This window comes from Podarcis vaucheri, assembly GCF_965113315.1.
Source record: "Podarcis vaucheri genome assembly, chromosome: 1".
Taxonomy (NCBI): domain Eukaryota; kingdom Metazoa; phylum Chordata; class Lepidosauria; order Squamata; family Lacertidae; genus Podarcis; species Podarcis vaucheri.
Window position 1 is genome coordinate 61,712,755 of NC_138759.1, and position 22,274 is coordinate 61,735,028.

General features: G+C 42.9%; 1 protein-coding gene across 2 annotated transcripts in view; it reads left to right on the top strand.

Moving 5' to 3' along the window:
* The window catches only part of NAV2 (neuron navigator 2), a 543,877-nt gene that overhangs the window by 228,909 nt on the left and 292,694 nt on the right, over positions 1 to 22,274 (top strand). The window lies entirely within an intron of this gene.

A 22,274-nucleotide genomic window follows, 5' to 3' on the forward strand; every position in this document is an offset into this window, starting at 1 on the left:
TGCTGCAGAGAGGAATTTGGAATAAGATACTGATGATGTTGGTTGGGAGGAAAGAATCTTCAGATTTAATATGTGTACATTTAACTTGCATAAAACTCCACATGTTTTACTGAGACCAATTAGTTCAACTTTATCCATTCTCAAATCCTTGTGATCCCTTTTAAGATACTTATATACACAAGAAGATCTCCCCTGTAGCGTCTTCATCTTCATACTGTATAGTCTTAAGATCATTATTGTGGTTCCCATTAACACAGCAAAGTCCTTCTACATGCCGGTTCAATCCTGAAGCTCTTCCCATTTCCTCCTCTTAAGCTTGTGCTGCGAAGGTAAGAGCCTCAAAGTGGACTCGAAATGCCAGTTAAGTCCTTCAAGTTGGCTTTTTACCATGACATAATAATTCCTTCCGTCTTGTTCTTAAAATGTAGCTTTGACTGCACTGCTGGAAGGCAGTCGGTTTCTCTTGGCATGGCAGCCATGTGCTCTGAACCCTTTACCTTTGGCAAGAATTCTGGCAAATAAACTCCATCTGCATTGCAGTCAGAGTGCAGGCATTTGAGACCCATAAAAATTGGTTCAGCCCACTTGCAGTGTAAAATCCAGCAGCAGTTGCTGCTACATTAGGCTAAGTAAGTAAAAGAGCTGCTTGAATTTGTTTTAAAAAATAATGTAAGGCTCTGATTGATTGACTGATTTTTGAAAAGACTAGCAGGACTTCAGTAAAAACTCAGTTGGAAGTGTAAGGTTGTACAGTACTCGGAGCATTTTGATATAGTCATGACCTAGTGGCATCAGTTGTACATGCTAAGCTCTATGTCTCAAGCTCTATGTCCCTTTCACATTGTGGACTACAGTGAGCCATAACTGTGATATTTGTATATTTAACTCAACAGAGAGGGGAGAGAGAATCCAGATGGGTATATTTTATATTAACTGTTATTCTTCAAAGGTTGGTGAAAGCCATTACTTTGTTGATGCCCCTCCCAGCTTCAGTCCATAGAACTATGCTTTAAAACTATTGTCAGATCATCAACAATAATCTAGTTTCAGCTGGCAAGAGCTTCAAAGGTACTTCATGACACTGAAACTAAACTTTTGGCATCAATAATTCCAGTATGCACCGTCCTAGCTTTTTCTACTTAGTCAGCTGTTCTACTTATGTCCTGCCTGGCAGCCAGAGTCAGGTCTTTATTTTAAGTTTCTTGCTCCTCTGATGCCCTTCAGTTAGAACAGCTTAAAATTTGGCTCCTACTGGATCTCCACAGTAATGAGATTCATGATTTCCAGGTGACATCTGTTGAGATCTATGAGGTCCATGTCAACACCTTACTTCAAACGCACTGGGCACTCATGCTTGCATGGCAATTTTCCCACACTTTCTGTTCCTCCACAGCAATGTACATCTGAAATATAGTCTTGCATATCCCAAGGAAATCCTCAGGCACTCTCACAGGTATGGGAGAAGCAAAGGCTCTGTTGTATTGGAAGAACAGGAAGCATGGGGAACTGTTCAACCAATTTCTATACAGCAGGGACGAGGAAACTGTAGCCCTCCAGATGTTGCTGTCCTCCAACTACTCCCACCAATCCCAGACAGCTTAGCCAATAGTCAGGGATGGTAGTAACTATGGATCAAGAACATCTGGAGAACCACAGTTCCCCATCCCTACTATATAGCAAAGTATCATTTAAAGCTACTCTTAGCATTCAGTACTTTAAAAGGGAGGGAGCGAGAGACAGAGATCTTTTGGGGTCATCTGTCTGGAAACAACATACACCAGTCTAGAAGACTTTCCCTTAATCCTTGATGAGTGATGACACAGAGTGTGGCAAATGCACTGAACATTTTTGGGGCACTTTTATCTATTCTTTATGTATCCCAGGAATAAGTTCCTGGAATTAGATAACTGGAGTTAGCAAGAGCCATGCTGATTTACATTGCTTATGTCACACAGACTTTTGTTCCTGCATTCAAAATATATCATGCTTCCCTATGTGTTGAGTCATTGTGGGGACAAATGCATGTTCACTAGAATGGGTGTGCTTTTAGCAAGCCGGGGCTGGGGTGGGGGGTGGAATCAGCCCTTTCCATTCTTATCAACTCCCTTTCTCTTACCCAAATGGTCCCCAAAGTTCCTTCTTTGTCACCTGCCTACTGAGTTGCTGCTCCTCTATCTGTGAAGAGGAATAGAGAGCAAATCCCCCTCCAGCGTCTGTATAACAGCACACCAGGTACTGGAGGAGGGAGAGGCAACGAGGCCTTCTTGATAATAGCTGACAGAAGTATGGGATGAAGTTGGATGCTCATAGATAGGTTGGTGGTAGGGTAGAGTCATCCCATCCATGTTTATTTTTCCCTTGTTTTCTTGGAGAAATGTTTGGCCAGTGCCCGTGTTTGTTCTGGCGATATTCTGAGAAAGCTCTGGAGAACTGTGTGCTTTCTAAGATGATCTGGAGGAGTGCTTGCCTAGCATTGACCCTTTCCATGCTAAAGTTAAGAATGAGAATCAAATACGGTGGATCCTTGTCAAAGCACCTCTCTCTCCTCCCTCAAAACATGACCAGCTGGAAGAATCCAGATATATTTATTGGCATTACTTTGAAATAGCTGACTGCCCCAGAACAAAAATCATAGTGCATATAGAAATAATAATTATTAAATGCTAAAGTGGCTGGAACCTTTTAAGGCTTAACTACTACTGCTGCTCAACACGAATATTTGAGGAGGAGTGTTAGGAGTCCTGTGTGGGGTTTCAAGGCACGCTTACTCTGAGCCCCAACTCCAACGCTGATGTTTCAGTACATCTCTGACAAAACATATAAATCCTTTGAACTTTTCTCCTTTGTCCCTGTAAAACTGAGGGACTGCTTTGTTTCATACAGTGATGAGAGCTTGGGGTATTTTTTTTAATTATGCTTTGAAGTGAAAGGTCTTTACAATTACACATTCAATATATATAACACTACACACACCCAGCATTTTGATAATAAAATCCTCTCGTCAACTGAAAATATCCTGTCTGGAGTATAATAACAGTGATTAGGAAATGGCTGTGTTAGAGCCTTTGAATTTTCATTCTTAATTTATAGCACTTACAGCTGGTGTGGTAACCCCATGCTTGGCACTCAGCTGTTTCTAGGAACTTACAGATATTATTCTTTCGTTTCTACACTTGTTGTAGGATATTTAAGAGCCAGCCTGAGATGTAAGCATTTAATGGAGACTTAACTTACTGAAGTCCCTTTGCCTCACAAGTCCATTGTCACTTCTTTTCCAGTTATACATTATCCTCATATGAATTCTGTGCTGTCAGCTTTTCTGATGCTCTCAGGTTGGGGAACCCAATTGTTCATATGCTGGAGTTTGGTTAAATAATTAGAAGAACATTCTGTCAAGAGCTCCTGATTCAATCGGACAAAATTTGCTCAGAGTTGCTTGCCCTAGGCTATGAAGCAGAACTGTACATAGTTAGATGTACTTGCATATGTAACAATGTTGCTGGATATGTGTGGACCAAGTAGGGTGATGGGCAATCCATATACACATAGAAATGTCCCCAATAATTGAAATAGTTGTCCATACTAGAGCTGTCAAGTACTATGCAACATTGCATGTTATCTATTCAATGCTGACAGATACTATATAGACCAGTACATGTCACTGTGAAACAGTGTTGCATAGAATACCTAGTATCAGACTTGGCCTGGGACACTTCAGTTCAACAATAAGCTAGTTGTGAAACTCACTGGTGACCTTCGGCAGTCACTTTCTCTCAGCCTTACCTACCTCAGAAAGTTGTTGTGAGGATATGATTAAAACACCTGATATTTTATTCATTCAGCCATATTGTAATTGGTTGTAGCCAATAGCAGTTACAAAATACCCAGTATACCCTGAGCTCTTTGAAGCAACAACAGAAGACAAATGTGCAAGACAGAAATCAGACGAACACAGTTGCATGTATTCCATTGAATTAAAACTATTCCATTGCATGATTCTGTGGTTTTGTGAAGTTTTAGGATGCATTATATAATAATAATAATAATAATAATAATAATAATAATAATAATAATAATAATAATAATTTATTATTTATACCCCATCCATCTGGCTGAGTTTTCCCAGCCACTCTGGGCAGCTCCCAATCGAGTGTTAAAAACAATACAGCATTAAATATTAAAAACTTCCCTAAACAGGGAACAGATGTCTTTTAAAAATAGGATAGCTGCTTATTTCCCTGACATCTGGTGGGAGGGCGTTCCATAAGGCGGGTGCCACTACCGAGAAGGCCCTCTGTCTGGTTCCCTGTAACCTCACTTCTGATACACACGCCAGAAAGGTGTGCTTAGGTTTTTGTTTTCAATCACTTACTAAATGATCCCGTTTATGTTTACTCAGAAGAAACTCTCACTGTATTCAGTGGTGTTTGCTCCCAGGCACTCTCAGTGCATAGGACTGCAGCCTTAATTCTGTAAAAACTCTTTTGACATCCATTGATGAAAGGTGTAGTGCAAGAACAAAGTATTATTCCTGCAGTGATCATATTCACTACCGGCTCTGAACTCTTGATGCCCATTTTATCTGTTCATGTATTGACAGGGGAAGCTGAATGGCGTCCTAAATAATTGCCTCTAATCTTCTTTTTGTGTATTTATAGTATACAACACTTTCCCTCAAGTGGTCCCTCTTGCTAGTGTCTCTCTGCCCACAGTGGAATGACTGTTTTGCAGTGGCAGCTTTATGAAGCCTGTACTCTTATCACACTTGCTTTGGGAGGTGTTGCAGTCCCCCAAACTAGGTTTGTATTAAGTTGCTCATCAGGTTGGGTCTCTTAGCTCTCTTGGTTACATTTTAATCAAACGCTATGGAGTCTTGTTTGTACCCTTGAGAACATAAAGCATCACAAACTCTACATCATGTTGGAAATCAAAGCAGAATGCCTCTCTGGGATACTCTGCAATGCTTAACATGGGCCTTCCTGGAGCTGGCTTTCCTGTGCTCATTGTTCTGTTACTTAGCTTCTGCTAGCAGGAAAGATAGCTTTGACACCTGGTGTAATCCTTGTTTCCCGGGGCTGGTTTTTCACTAATCAGCCATTGCCCTTTGCTGCCACATTTGCCTTCTTGCTCATTATAGTCCCAGATTAATATTTTTTTGTTTCCTTCAGTTATCTGCTCCTGCACACAGCTCTATGACACATGCAGCTTCAGACATCATTTGAAAGGGCTGTCCTCGGTTTGACTGATACCTGTTGGTGTGTTGAGAGAGGAGAAGAGGGAGAGAGAGGGAGAGCATATATTCATTAAACCTTGTTTTGAAGCAGGCGACTGGGTGGATTGCCTGATGACATTTCAAACTTGACCTTTCCTATTGCCCTGTTTTTTTGAGGCAGGGACTGAAAATACAAAGGGGTTAAAGGAAAAACAAACAACAATTTCCATTTGTTTTCCGTGGCCTCACGAGTGCTACTTTTATGATGTTTTCTTGGTTTTTTTCATTCCCCCACCCCCACCCCCTGTTTGCCTGTGACTCCTTTAAACACAAAGCACCCCATCAAGGCATATTTCCACATGAAAAGAGGCAGCTGTTAAAGCTGTTTTATATAGCTTTTATACATTTGTTTTTACTTTTTATTGGCTATAGCACCCTCTCAGAAGCTGGGCCATATTTTTTCTCCCTAATGACTTCGGTCTCTTTCCACTTGGCAGGCTTCAGTTCTCCACCCCCTTTTTCCTGCTCTGTGTTTGTGTGGATTAGATATATTAATAGGGTTGTTTGCATAACTGCCACCACCTCGTTTTGCATAGCAGCCTTTGGGGGTATCCAGTTGCCTTTGTTTATACACCAGCTCTGAGGATTTATCAGGAGCAAAGCACAAGCCTCTTTGCTGATACACAGATTTGTGGTGATCATATACAAATATTACTTTATTTGGTTCCAGTATTGTTGTTATTTTTTTACTCCAGAATGCTTTCAAGTGAGAGCACACCATGCAGAATCTGATATGACACAAGCTGCATAGAATATCCCTGGCTTCCCTTAGTATATAGGAAGGGACTGTAGTTTGGTGATAGAGAACATGCTTTTCAAGCAGAAGATCCCAGAAGATCCAGGCAGAAGTTTGGAAAAACTCCTGCCTGAAACCCTGCAGATTTGACGCCAATCTCTGTTGTAGACAACACTAAGTGAGATAGATGAGTGTTCTGACTTGGCATAAGGTGGCTGCATTTGAATAATCTGTTGGCAGACCAAAATAGTGTGCAGTCTTCATGACCCATGTGCTATTTGAAAATTAACAGCAATACCTCGGACTCAGTTTTGGAGCACAGTCGCTCACTAGGATCCGGTGGCCTTAGATTCTGCCCCCATTTGCATTGTACATTTAAAGGAATATCAAATCACTTTAAGCAGTCCTAGCTTCCCCCAAAGAATCCTGGGAACTGAAGTTTGATAAAGTTTTGAGAGCTAAGAGCTCTCCCCACAGACCTACAGTTCCCATAGTGGTTTAACAAACAATTGCTCTTCCCAGGGAATTCTGTGAATTGTAGCTTTATGAGGAGAATAGGGGCATCCTTTGTGTTTCTTACTCTGTAGGGAAATGGCCCTTTGAATAGCTGCACCCCTGGATAAATGCGCCTCCCAATGGCTGCGCAGAGCTGCCTGTATTCCGAAGCCTGGGGAGACCGGCGCGACTTACCGCTGGCCTCTCTAGGCTTGCGGATAGCAGGCTGTTCTCGGGGCTGGGATTGGGGGAAGCTCGGGCTTCCCTCGCGCCAGCCCCGTGCCTGGGGGGGAAATAATTTTTTTTTCTTTATTCCCCCCCCCCCAAAAAAACCTAGGTGCGTCCTATGGGGCGGTGCGCCCTATGGGGCGAAAAATACGGTAATAAAACAAACAAACAAACCTTTTCCCGTACTATGCTATTTAAATGCTGCCCATGTTACAATATGTGTTCATGCTGAAAACTAGCATAAGAGGAAGAAGCGTTTAGCCTAGCCTCAAAGGTCCAAGGGCTGCTGTATATCCCAGCTTTTGTGTGACGAATAAAACAAAATCCGGGTTAAAACTAGAAAATGCTTAGAAAACATAGCTCTTCTTTGCAGAAACACACATAATTAATTTTTGAAATGCCACCATTCCTAAAGCTATAGTGGGGCTATTTTTAGGATGCTATACTGAGGATTAGCTCCAGAGCCCTTGAAGCAGCTTGAACAACTTTGTTGTTTGTATCATCTTGAGCTCATGAAGATGAAAATTACTGCACAGGGCATGACCAGAGAAGTGTGACATCCCTCTGACCCTTCCTTGCCTGCCAGACATCCTTAAGTAAGGGGATTCCCTCCTTACTGGCCATGCAGGTCAGCATGGCATGGGGGGATTAGTGTCAGTTTGAAGAAAATGAGCTCAAGCCTTTAACTATGTTGATATTTGTCCCTTAAAAAAAAAAGCCTTCAGTGATCTGGAACTACCGTACATTCTAGGACGTTGATTTGACAGCTGTTAAAAGAAAGGCTTAGTGCTTTTGCTGCTTTGATAAACTGCCTAGCTAGATGAATATCCTTTGTCAACCTGAGATTTTTTGGGAGGGGGAGTGGGGGTGGGGCAGGACAAGCAGGTTCTTGTAGGAGGAAACTACCAGTTACTATAAAAGGTAGAGGCAGGGCGAGGCATATTTTTCTGTCTTTGTTTGGGCTAATAACAAACGCTAACCCCAGGAAGCGTTTATACTTACTTGCTTTAAGTGCATGATGCTATGGCCCATACACTGAAATGCCCTCATGCTGCTACTTTTTGTTCCATAAGCTAGTTTAGCAACAACTCTCTGGTCAACTCCACTTTCTGTTTCCATACCTGTCTATCTACCTATCCCTGTTCCCATTTAAAATATATTGAGCATGCCCAGCATTCTTCTACAAGATGTTAACCAAACAATAAATTAGTAAAACAGCTAAAACAGGTTCTTAGCTGTCTTTGAATTTTTAAAACTGAAAGGATTTATTGGGAGGGGGGGCAAGCTAAACTCAGTTAAATATTTTGTATTGATTTACTTGATTTGGTGGGGGCAGCTGCCCCTCCTTGCCCCCTGGCTATGCCTGTGTGTGTGTGGTGTGTGTGTGTGTGTGTGTGTGCACCCTGATGGGCTGGTGACTCCCATGCAAGATTGCAAAGAGAAGCAATAGCAGACACATGCTGGAGAGAAAGACAGGAGGAAATATTATGTGTTTGCTCAGATGTTTGTATCTCTTGTCCCTGAACAGCCCCCTCCCTGGTCAATATTTAACAGTGAATGCAAGGGAGAAAGGGCTGTGATTCGAATGACGCAGAAGGATCCTTGTCAGTAACATAATCAGAACTCACATTACAGTACTTAGTACGAGATAAAACCTAGCTATGCAATGCAAGGGTTTCAAAAAAAATGTTTTTGATGGGTTAGGCAAGGGCATATCAAAACAGCTCTTAATCTGGCTTTCCCCAAAACTTCACTTCTTAGTTGTACTTCCCAGGTAGTGGTTGTGCCACCAGGAATCACATGCTGTTGTGTGCTATCTTCCATGTACAGTACTGCTTCATACTCACTCTCCAAACCCCAAAACATTCTGTGAAGATGATTAGATCTCTAAGCCCTCTCAGATCAGTGAGGAACTTTGAGCTGCAAGGCTTGGTCTACTGTACACCCTGTTCCAGTTAATCCAGCTTTTCAAGAAAGATCACCTCTTCATATCTAAGTCCCAGATTTCCATGGTCATCCCAGAGTCTGGCTCAGAACAAATGACAACAAAGCTGAGGTAGAGTTCCTTTTCCAGAGATTAAGTACCTTCTTGACCTAACAGGATCTGACTGTTGTTGCATCCATCAAGACGAGATGAGCATCTACACATCAGATCAACCTGAAAGGGAACAAAGAAAGTCTGGGCTGGTAGATTTCCCTGAAGTATAAGTAGGTTTAGTTAGTGTGGCCAGAAAGTATTTTGCTGGTGCAAAAGTTCCATTGTCAAGCTCCCACATGTCCAATACCCTTGCCTTCAGGATGTGCATTTCAGGACTCCACCAGAGTTTGCAACGTGGTTTTGTAGATGCCACACAAAATTCGCTCCCTCATCTCCCAATACAATAGAACAGCAAGTGGGCTTAAAGTCCTGTTTTCACATTGATGCAATGCAAGGTTAAAGCTTTGGTATTTGCCAGTGCTCTGATTTTTCTACAGAATGTTAATTACTCTTTTGATTTGGAAAGGCTTGCTCAGCACAGTGAAAGAGAAAGCTGAAGTGACATTGTGATGGCTGTGCCCCGTGCGTTGCCTCCAACATTTTCCCCTTTATTGCTGCTCCCGGTTTCTTAGCCATAACTCTGTTTTAAAGGGAATACAAATGCGACGAAGGCAAACGTACAGCTCTACACATTTACCATTTCACTCTTAACTGTATAAAACTATGAATAAGAAAACCTGTTTCTTCCTGCGCTGTGTTTGAGGTAGGCAGTTTGTCAATCGGAAACATTTTTATCACTTGCTTGTGAGAGATAACTTTTCAGTATAAACTAAAGGTGTAGTCAGATGAACTGCTTATCTGCTGATGAGCTTGTGGGGAGAATTAACACAAGGAGATTAAAATGGTCATGTGATAATGTTATAATTGACTACATAGTGAAAAATAAGCATCCATTCTTATATGGATAGAAAGAAGCCAAAACTCCTTCATTATCTTCCAAAAACCCTTTATGTGCAGTCATCAATGTGTGTGTGGGGGGGGGACAAACATTACCATCTGTGTTGCTCCTGTTCATGGTGCACCTCAACATTAATGGAGCTGAAATTTCTCAGAATGCAATTTTCTGACAATTTCTCCTCTGCTCTTTTGTCCCCAGCTGCCTTCCCCTCTAAGAATATTTGACAAAATACCCTTTCCAATTTCACTTCCTGCATCTAAGGTAGAGGGTTTTGGGAAGCTGTTTTCACTTACCCTAAATCCAGGTTAGAGTCTCAGGCATGGGAACCAAATGGATCTCTCCAGGCCTGTCTGGTCCATGGAAGGTGGGAGACGAAAGGTGGCAGTCCTGTCTGAATCCTGCATTCACTCTAGTGAGCCCGAGCCCAACTCCCTCCCAAACTGAGATTAGATAAGCACTCAAGCACCACCTTGCTGAACCTCAGGGGCATGAACTTGACCATTGCAATCAGGTCTTCTCTGACGCACCAAACCAAGCTGAGAAAATCCAGAAAAAGAATGATGGAGAATGATGATGCGTATGCCACTGTCTTCCTGAGTAGCATTCGGCAAAGCACTGCACTTCAGCCTCAGTCCCCCATCTCAGCGAGATCTCTGATAGTAGAAGCAGAAGCTACATTTTCACAACTTTAATCTGTCAGAGTTGACCTTATCCTGAGGGTTTCCAGGGCTCAAGCGCTTGGCTCATTATCATAGTCGCTTGGGGTCTCCAGTGTTTTCTAAATGTTTTCTAAATGTTCCCTGTTTAGGAAAGTTTTCAATGTTTGATGTTGTATCGTGTTTTTAATATTCTGTTGGGAGCCGCCCAGAGTGGCTGGGTGGGGTATAAATATATTATTATTATTATTATTATTATTATTATTATTAGGTTTTCCAGAGAATTCAGCAATGGGCAAATTCATGTAAGATGCTAAATACAATGTAAACTAAGCCTGTAAGTGTGGCGCTTGGCAACACTATGGTCCATGATGCAGGTTATATTAATGGCTAAGTTTGCTCCCCTTTAGAAATGAATGCTTGCTTAAAAAAAAAAAAGAATAGTGAAATGCCACACTGTCGTCCCCCCCCCCCCATGCCACTCTGCAGGGTATACAGTATTCTGTATAGTAGGTAGTATGGTTTACTGAAGGAACTTTGCAAGCCATTTGGAGTGTCAGTGCCACTGTTTCCTTAAGGACAATTCATCACCAAGGGTTACTAGTATTTTGCTAGTAACCTATTTCATCTCAAGAATACCCTGCTGGATAAGTGGCCAGGTGCTGAGCAATATTTTAGTCTCCTCAACCTTGGGAATGTCATTTCTATTTCTCTTTATCCAGGCCATGTGTAGTATAGGTATCACTGGTTTGGTACAGATGCAACAGACAGCGGGGTAGAACCTTTTGCAGTCTGAGGGCTGAATTCTGCTCTGAGAGGCACATGCCAGTGGTGGGCAGGACCAGGGGCAAATGTGAGTAGAGCAAGGAATGTTAATTGTACCTTTGTAGAGTAGGCTATTTTCCGCGAGTACTCTCACACCCCTCTCTAACCTTCATCCCTGCAAACAAGAAGCATTATCCAGTTCCAGGACATATTCCAGCCAGGCACAAGCACTTGGAGTCTAGCCTGGGGGTCATTCAGAGAACTGGATAGACAGACTTGGAGGGCCACATTTGGCCCCCAGGCTGAGATTTCTCACCTCTGCTCTAAGAAAATGAAGCTTTAAGAAGTTTTGTGTGTCCCCCGCAACCCACTTATCACTTCCTGGTTCAAGATATTTAAGAAGCCCTTCAAGATTCCCAGTCACAGAGAAGACTGCAGCCACATTCAGACCTTCTCACTCAACCCATGAAGTTCAGGAATGGTACATCCCCTTCACAAGTAGAATTTAATAATACCTGACCTGAATAGGTCCATCACATCCAAACCAGCAAACTATACTTTGCACTTTCACCACAAACTAAGCAAAGAAAGCAGGATCAGACGGTTATTTATAGTCCTGGTTTTCAGGACAAACACAGACAAAGTGGCAAACTATAGTTTGCCTCTAATGAGGAAAGCTTGGAGGGAAGTGGAGATATGCAAGCCTCAGGATCCTTGCAGGATGTTTCTCACAGTGCCAGTAGATAGTTGAGGAGACCTCTGCTCAAATAAAATCTTAGCCAGAGTTGCTGAGTGGCATTGTGCCAGGCCCTATCTTTCAGCCTTGGTTTGCCATCTGCTGAAGAAATAGAAATCATTCTGAAATATCTCATTAGAATCTGTGAGAATGAGAGGGCATCAAGAACCTGGTACACAGTCCTGGATAACTCATTGGCAGCATGATTACAAAACCCCCTCAAAGCAAGAAATGAGTGAAATATCAGAAATTGCCCTCCAGATTTACCTCATTTTACCCACTAGGAGACTAACGCCATATGCTAGTAAAAGGCCTGGAGGTCTGACAGGGATTCTGGACAAGTGCAGATGGGCACCACTCTCAAGCCAGCTGGCAGGACCATTCTGGGTTGGCTTCCAGGAAGACAAGGCAGTGGATCTTTTCCAGATGTACCAGAATGTAGGTAAAAGGTCAATCTACTCCTAATTGTAAAATGGGGGTGGTGGTTTTCTTTTATATATAAAAAAACACCCTCACATGTCTCCGTACATTGTGTGCTTTTTATTAGTCAGACTTTGATTGTTTTCCCTTCCTTGTGTTTTGAATGGAGCTGAAATCAACACAGCTGTTTCTGTTTAATAACTTCCTATTAAAGAGCATCTTGTGCCTAAAACAAGCTGTCACCAGCCTCACTGATTGCTCTCCACACGGTTCTGGGAATGGCTCGTCTCAGATAACCAGCAGTGCACACAAAACAGAGGTACCAGCAATAACTTCATTATGGTTTCTGCGAATGTTATTACTCCATTGAGAAAAATGAATGCAGTTTGTGACAGTTTGGGAAAGGGATGAACCTCGGTGCTTGGGCAGCTTCCTTGCCTGCAAAAGATCCCAGGTTCAATATCTGATGTCTCAAGGTGGAGCTGGGAAAGACCCCTGCCTGAGACCCTGGGGAGCTGCTTCTAGTCTATATTGACAATAACAAGCTGGATAGACCCAACTTGGCATAAGGCAGCTTCCTATTTTGAACATGCTTGGCTTGACCTTTGCAAATCCCACATCCTGTAGTAGTGCTAAGTAAGTGGCTCTTCCACTGCTTGAAAACAGCAGTCATGAGATTGCTTCTGAAAAAAAGTTTGCCTTGGATCATTCCAACTATTGGCCCATTGCAATAGTTATACCCCTTTTTGGCAATCAGCTTAAGCAGCTGGTTGTTATATAGCTCCATGTACTCTTGGGTGACACTGTTTAAATCAGGGATAGCCAATACAGTGCTCTGCAGGTGTTGCTGTACTCCATCAGCCCCAGGCACCATGGCTCATGGTCAGGGATTATAGGAGCTGTAGTCCAACAACATCAGGAGGACATAACATTGGTTTCCTCAATATAAATCCATTTCATATTGGTTTTTGACTTGGTTTTGGCACAGGAACTGCTTTGCTTGTACTAGATGGATGGCATATGCCAGGAGAAGGACAGGAGGAATCGTAGAATTATAAAATCATAGAATTGTAGAGTTGGGAGGGACCCCAAGGGCCCTTTAGTCCAACCCCCTGCAATGCAGGAATCGCAGCTAAAGCATCCATGACAGATGGCCATCCAACCTCTGCTTAAAAATCTCCAAAGAAGGAGAGTCCCCAGCTTCCCGAGGGAGACTGTTCCACTGTCAAACAGCTCTTACTGAGTGTCACCCTGCTAATTCTCTCGGAACTCCCACCAGTTTTCAGTGCCATCAGCCATGGTATCTTTTCAGAGTGGCTTTTCAAAGGGAGAACTGCGCGCACTTTGCTCCATTAGTTCTGCTCCTGCTTGGACAGCTGTTTCCAGAAAGTGGTGTTGGAACACAGCTGCCCTGATCTATGGCAGTGCGATCCATGGCAATGCCAATGGGCCCTACTCTGTTCTCCATGCTTCTCAGGACCTATGGCAAACTGCTGAGTGATGTCACTTAGGCTGTAGATTCTGATGACACTCAACTGTCTTTCTCCTTTTCATGTAATTCAGGCAAAGCAAGGGATGTGTTAAACCAGTGTCTGGAGTTGTTAACGGGCATGATGAGGACAAATGAAACTAAAACCTGCTAAGTTGAAGATGTGGTTGATAAATGGTCTGTCTGTGCTGAGAGGGGTGTTTTGCTTGTCAGGAAAGGATTTTACTTCCCTAAAAGAATCCATTTTGGAGTCTGGGGACTACTAGAATCCATTCTTTTGAGAACGAACCTAGGAACTTTAGCAGCATGAAGCAACTTTCACCAGCCTGGCCACAGTCATTTATGCTCAGGTTACATCCCAGTTGTCTTTCTGCAGTGTACAATATGCCAGGCTTTCTTTGACAAACATTTCAAAAGTGGAGGTAGCACAGAATGCAGCAGCTACATTACTGACAGAGACAGAAATAGGGATACAGCTTCCTGGACATAACAGCACTTTTACTGGATCCTGGTTTATTTCCAGGCTAAATCCAGGGTGTTTGTTTTAAAATTTACGCTATTTAAAATTCAGCCATTTCTGAAGATGAGCCAAAATGAGACTCAACGTGAACAAGAGTTTAGCATCTATTTGGATTTCTGCTCTAGTTCCAGAGTGAATTGGGAAGACGCCCCCCAAAAAGAATTTCTTCTGCTTTAATTTCACCAAGTCTATCAGTCATAAGGAATCCAGGTTGATTAGTGCTGTGTGCTTTTTTAAAAACAAAAACAAAAAATCCTACAGAGAGGTGTGTGTATCATTCCTTTTTGATAAGTGCTACAGCTCAGATTACATATTGCATGCTTATTAATTATGCTATGGCAGAGGCTCTCTGTTCATGCTTAATAGACTCATTTTCATTACTACTTTACATGCTACACAACTGAGTCCTAAAAGAAGTTTGCGTATTCACACCTGGTGAGCCCTGGTAAAGACTTATAACTCATTCCTAGGCATGTCTACCCAAGAGTAAGCCCAGCTGAGTTCAATGGGACTAACATCCAGGTTACATGTGCTCAGGAATATAGCTTTAAGCATCACTGAGGCAATCTAGTGGTGTGGGCAGTGTGAATTGCTTGTGCTTTTGAATGTTTTAGCCATGGCACTTCATTTAATCTTGTAGTCCAGATCTAGAACTGCAATGCTTTTTAATTAAACTGGAACGTGTCCAGAGGAGGGCAACCAAAATGGTCAAAGGCCTGGAAACGATGCCTTATGAGGAACGGCTAAGGGAGCTGGGCATGTTTAGCCTGGAGAAGAGGAGGTTAAGGGGTGATATGATAGCCATGTTCAAATATATAAAAGGATGTCACATAGAGGAGGGAGAAAGGTTGTTTTCTGCTGCTCCAGAGAAGCGGACACGGAGCAATGGAGCCAAACTACAAGAAAGAAGATTCCACCTAAACATTAGGAAGAACTTCCTGACAGTAAGAGCTGTTCGACGGTGGAATTTGCTGCCAAGGAGTGTGGTGGAGTCTCCTACTTTGGTCTTTAAGCAGAGGCTTGACAACCATATGTCAGGAGTGCTCTGATGGTGTTTCCTGCTTGGCAGGGGGTTGGACTCGATGGCCCTTGTGGTCTCTTCCAACTCTATGATTCTATGATTCTATGATTCTATGATTCTATGATTCTAATTAGGTTTCTGCTTTGTGGTCACAATAGGTGTCCTTTGCATGTATTGTTCCATGCATATGATTTGGAGACTTGACATTGCAATGTGAACTAGACCAGTATACAGTTATGCCTTTATGGCAATGACAAAGTGACTATTTTTAGGCAGCAAAAATTTGCAGAAAAATGGAGCAAGATAGATCAAATATTGATGGCAGCTTAGAAACCAGGGGCAGCCGGGGTAGTGGTGGAGGTGTGTGGGGGAGGAGCAAAGTAAAGCTACTCTTATATTAACCAAAGTGTTGAAAGCAGATTTGCCATCACAATGTCCTTTCTCCTTGACAAATAGCAGCAGCCACTGATTCTGGTAATAAAATAAAGTAAGCAAAACCACTTAACTTAAAGTAGTTATGTACCACGTCTGCTGTAAGAGGTGAAGCTAATTATTAAAGCTTAAACTACCAGCGAAATGCTATGCTGGATCCTTTTAAAAGGAATTTAATCTTCTCTCATCCTATAAAAAGGAAACACATGGGGAGACAAGGAGAGTGTGCAGACTACAAGTGTCTGGTGAAACTAATTCCCTTTGGGAAGTCTGGGATACAGAGGCACTTGACCATGTTGTCTCTTTACAAGTACGAAAGCAGAAGGGCAGGGGAGGGGACTAAGGGTATATGGCAGTTTTCTCCAGTAACTGAATGGTCAGCAAGAATCGTGGCTTATATTAGCTTCCATTTGGACTCCCAAGACATAGTTTTTCTCTCATTAAGTTCAGAAGAAAAGCAACACATGTTAATGGTCAGACTGCTGCCTTTGGCTGCAAGGAGGTGTGTATCTGTTCTATTCCTGGGGGCTTTCTGGAATTCCTCCTGGGAAACTGTTTCAAAGGATACTATTGCTCTTGATTGCCTTCCTGATATATTCAGCTATAGCTAGCCTGAATTTTTCAGGAGGGCGTATTTTTCTATTTCAAGACTCCTCTGAAGTGTTGGAAAGTTTCAGCCCACCCATCTCTGGAGAATATTCAACAATATTTCACCACCTACAAATAGGACATAGAATTTCAGACATAACTATGGAGATATATTTTGAAATCATTACTGAAGGAAGCAACGAGTTCATCCTATACTCCTCTCAGTCTTCCTCTCTAAGTATGCGGCTCCTTCATCAGAGGCACCAGCTTGTGAGGTCGATTGGGGGAGCCACCATCATGTGCATGATGTCCTGATGTTGGGAGGAGCTGGGGGCAGAGCCAAACACAGCTTCAATGGCCAGAGGTTCCTCCTTTTCCTGGCACTGCCACCAGGGTGGGAGGAGGTTGCTTCAACCCCTTTGCGGCAGAGGAGGAAGAGCTGGCCACTGGAGCCGCACTGTGCTTCCCCTTCATGCTTTTTGGACATTGGGAAGTCCCAGCCTCCACCCCAAACATATTAGGGCATGGAAAGGGCTTGGTCCCCAGGATCTGGCACCCTTCACTAACCAGTATCAACAACAAAGTTGTTTCATTTCAGCTACGTATTACTGCCTTAAAACAGAGCAAGGTCGTTTCCTCCCGGTGTGTTTCAAGTCATGTTTGCGTGTTGCTGTGCACACCAGAGAGGGGGCAAGGGACACTTTCACCTGATGTGTACTGTCTGATTTCCTTCCCTTTGCCTGCAACCCCTGGAGCCCCTATTCAATGAAGCTGTTGTCTGCACATGCACTATCATCTGTGCATAGGCAAGAGCTGTCTCAAATGTACACACCTCATCTTAACCGTGGCTTAAGTTTTCAAATTAGCTTGTCTGAGGGAAAATACATCAAGCAGATATGTGTTTGTGGCTTCAAACACCAATGGTAGGGGCGCACTGGGAAATTTTCAGATAATTTTATTCCCCACAAGAATATTTGATGAAATGATTCTCTTCCAAGTTTTCCACCTGCGAATAGAGTCGAGTATCTTAGGATACTGTTTTCACTCAGCCCTAAATTTTTGGCACAACAATGGATAGCAGAAAGTGGGCCGTTTTCTTGTGTTTTGCCCTCACCATTGTCTAACAATGCTTTCAAGAAATGAGCCTAGGAGGGGGATAATTTTAACTTTTCATGAAATATTGATTCATATGGCTTAGGAATCTTGCCCATGGGTTTCCCACAGGCATTTGCTTGGCCACTGTAAGAACCGGATGCTGGAGAGGAGGGGCCATTGGCCTGATGGAAGAGGCTCTTCTTCTGTTCATTATAGGAATTAAATACTAAGCTGACCCAACCAAAAATCGCTGGTGCAATTTTAAGAATCTGATCCACAGTGAAGCAGAAAGATCATGTGTCAGAAGTTTTTAGAGTTGCAACTTTTGATGCTGTGTTATATTGAACGCAGGGGGGCATTATGACAATTTAAAATAGACCCCTTGGATGGGGTTTGTGTGCGGTGGTCTTCCTGTAACAAACAGACTTTTTCCTCGGGATGAGGGTTCGTAATCTGCCTAATCAGAAGAAAATGCCTACAATACCTCGCTTGTTTCTGAAAGAAGTTACACAGACAAGGCTGCAACATCAGTCTAGTGAAGCCTCTCTGCTAGAGTATAAATATAGAAAGTTTGGAGCTGCATTTTGTATTTAATAGTGTGTGCATGTCTTCCATGCACATAGAAAACTAGATATCAGGGGAAAGATTAAACTGGAGCCTTTTGTCCTCCTGACCTACCAGCTTTCTATGTGGAGAGATTTCATTTTACTGGAGGAGTTTATAGTAATCTAAGCCTAAGGTTCCAACAGTAGTAGCACAGGTTTGCAGCCCCAAGGATAACTATGTTAATGTCATTGGGTGTCCCCCGCCCTTTGAGGTAAACTGTAGCAGGGCTCAGCAAACCTTTTCAGCAGGGGGCCGGTCCACTGTCCCTCAGACCTTGTGGGGGGCCAGACTATTTTTTTTGGGGGGGGATGAACGAATTCCCAAGCCCCACAAATAACCCAGAGATGCATTTTAAATAAAAGCACACATTCTACTCACGTAAAAACACGCTGATTCTTGGACTGTCGCCCGGGCCTTAGTTTGCCTACCCATGCTGTAGAGGCTCACTTGCATGTGGGAGAGAACCTTCTCTGTAGTGGTGACAATGCTGTGCCCCAGGATTTCCATCTGGTTCCTACTTCACTCTCTTTTTGCCACTTTATTAAGACCCATTCATCTAGGCAGACTGATTTTTCTATAAATTTAAACTTGTTTTATTTGCTGTCTTCGTCTCATCCTTAATGCTTGTGCTTTGGTCATGTGATGCTGTTTTAGGCTGTTTGGGCGGTTTTAATTTGTTTGGGTGGCTTTAATTTGTTCTGTATCCCAACCCGTTTTCTGATTGTGATCCTACATTGATTTGGAGTTTTGAGGTTGTGCAAGAGGAAGAAAACAATCACTCAGGTTCTTCCATCCCTCCCAAGAGCTATGCTTTCACTCTTAAGCAGCAGAAACTTTGTACTGGCTGTCACGTGGGCAATATGTACTTTAGCTTCAATTCTCACTCATTAGCAACGGTTTCCACTGTTTACATTATCATATCATTACTTTGTCTCCTTTATGTGACGATCACCAAACCATCCTATAATTTCACACTAGAATTAGCACAAATGTCACCAGACACTTATTCCTACAGATACGGAGTCCCTTGAATTCCTGCAAAATTATGTAAACCAAGTGTCAGTAAATTGACAGCTGTGGGATTAAAAACTAGCCTTGCATTGGAATCGTGTATTCTGTAGATCCCTATGGTGTTTTCTTTTTTAAAATCGATGTTTCAAAAAAAGTATCAGAACAAATGGGAATAGTGAAGTAACTCTTAACACATGTCTCGGTTCCCACCACCACCTCTCTTTTCATCTGGCAAAATCTGACATTGGCTTGTCAGGTTTATTAAAGCTTTGAAATCTTTGTTCACAATCATTTTCAGCTCAAAGCTGTGCTTCACGCTGTGGCAAGAGAGAAAACATTGGAAGGTTTGCCTGAATGAGATGGAAGAACAGAGATGAGCGCTTTGTAATCTGAGATTAGTGGACAAAGGAGACTAGAGGAAAAACACATTTCCTGTTTAAAAAATTACCCACTTAGCGTTAATGCAAGGCAACCCACTGAGTGAGCATGGAAACTGAGATTAGAAACCAGGGGCATGTCAAATGAACGGAAAGTATAAATCTTGGCTCTCAAGAACCTTCAGGTGTTTTTTGCTGGTTGTCTTGAGATGGACAGTGGAAAGCTGAAAATGGTATGATAGAAGCACTGTTTTCCCTTGTAAACACATTTATTACTTTTGTCCTGCTAAAACAGGTTTTGTAGGCTTTTCAGATGAGTATAAAGACCACCAACAATGCTACGACAACCCCTTCATAAAACATACCATAAAATAACACCTGCCATATAAAAAAGCAATGTCCGTATAAAGGGAAAACTATGTAAGTCATTCTGTAACTAAGGACTATTTTCAGAATTTCTATTGCCAGTTGAAAGGTGTACTCTGTGTTGCAGGCCAGGCCTGTCAATCTACTATAGTTCCCTATGGAAATATATAAGATAAGCCGCAAGTTCCCTGATCACAGAGATCATTTATAACCTTTGAGAGATCATGTACAGGTGTTGGCTGAATGTGTGAGGGCCCAATGCCTGAAGAGGTATAATATTATCAGTATGCTCATTAAACCCAGCTCTATTTCTCCATTACATATGAGTCAGGAAAGACTATGTGAGGCCTGGACCAGTGTCTGGATGCAGTGTTGGGCTGGATGTGTGCCAGCAAATTGAGCTGGAATCCTAGAAAGATGGAGGCATGGGTGCATGTCCAGAAGATAGACCAATTGCCTGTTCTGGATAGGATTGCACTCCCTCTGAAGGAGCAGGTTCATGGCTTGGGGGGTGCTATTTGATTCATCTTTGTCAGTAGAGGCCCCAGTGACATCTATTGCTAGAAATGCCTTCTACCAGCTTCTGCCAGCTGCAACTATTCCTGGACTAGGATAGTCTGACCATGGTGGTCCATGCATTGGTAACCTCTGGACTTTATGTGGGGCATCCCTTGTATTTGGTCCAGAAGTTGCTGCTAGTACAGAATGGAGTGGCCAGCCTGCTCACAGGCTTCTGCCAACCATGTTACTCTGCTGTTGAAAGAGCTGCAATGGTTCCCAATTTGCTAGGAGGTGTACAAGGTGCCATCCAACTGTCTTGGGGACTTCACTCTGGATTTGTGTAGTGTTTACTCCTTAAATACTCCTTCGGGTTACCTCCTGAAGATAACCTGCGAAGCATCAGAGGTTTAGCACCAGAGTTTTCCTTCTCCTAGATGGGCTACCTTTTCAGGTTGACAAGCCTCATCTGCCCCTCACTTTCCTCTACAGCATGTGCAGAAACTGCCTTCCTGACCGTTGGACCCACTGTTGGTCTCATCCATTCAATCCACCAGAGCCTGTCTTCACATTCAGGGGGAAGTCCTTAACTCACTGAGGGTTTGAGACCCATCAGCTACCCTCACCTGGTTTAGCTGGCCAGTTGAAGACGTTTTGTGGGGTGTAGCCGCTGTAGCATACTGACAGCTTTTGGGAGCCACAGCTGAGAACTGAGTTCAGGGTGGGGACCAGAAGCAACATAATGTGTCCCCCCCAAAGGTACTACCCCTCTCCTAACACCCCATACAGGTTGTATACCGTCTTGTGATATTTCATATGAAAGGGTGGTCAATAAAAACTTCAATTATAAAAAATCAACACCTGCCTGGCAGGGAGATTCAATGCAGCCCTGGTTTCTCCCGGCCTTCTTTGCCCTCAATCCCTTTATCCTCCCTAGTCACTTGCTGAAGAAAGTTGAATCCCATTCCACAGCAAATGGGAGAGAGGGTGCATGGGGAGACTGGTTGGGAGAAATCATAGGCAGCCATGCTTCTGAATGCCAGTTGCTGGAAACCACAGGAGGGGAGAGTGCTCTTGTGCTAGAATCCTGCTTGTGGGTTTCCCATAGGCATCTGGGTGACCACTGTGAGAAAAGGATGCTGGATCTTGTGGGCCATTGGCCTAATCCAGTGGGATCTGCTTGCATCCATTGCTTTTCCCACTCTTGCCTCTGTGCCCACCCACCACTGGCATGCAGCCCCTGGAAAGCAAGGGGACATTCTCTGCAGGCTGGAAAAGTATCCCCAACCCTGTTTTAAATAATGAAAAAGCCACAGCAATTCTGAAATGTGTATGCGGGGGTTTGGGGGAGAGGGGGAGGAGGCTGTACCATTCATTGGCATGCACATTTATCTTGATTATTTCTAATGCTGCTTTATACTTTTATTGCTGTTTGCTTAGTGCAGTGGTTCTCAAACTTTCTTCTCTGGGCCACACTTTTAAAATTTGCTTGTGCCACACCAATTTTTTGGTTGACAAGAAATAAATTGAAAAACAAAAAGAAACAGCTCCTAGCAGTGCTTGATTTATAACATACAACAAAACTGCTTTATAATGTGATCAAGAGACATCCAGAAATTATAAAACATCGCAGCTACATAGGAATTACTCCCCAAATATAATTATATATGAGTCTTCTCCAACATGCTGTTTGAACAGCAATTCTGGATCACAACTAGGATTGTTCTAGTTGATGCTCTTGCTCTCGTTTTCAAAAGATATCTATCCATATTCTGCAAATAAAAAGAAATATTTTGACACGGTACTACACTACCTTACACTACACTACTCCACACCACACCACACCACACTACACTACACTGAAATGTTTAAATGTTAATTTGATTGTCCTTGAATGTTTCTGCCACATTTGCCAACCCCTCCTGCCACACCAGTATGGCATGCCACACCACTGGCTTAGTGTGTGCGCGTGTATATGTATGTGTGTATACACACACACACACACACACACACACACACACACACAT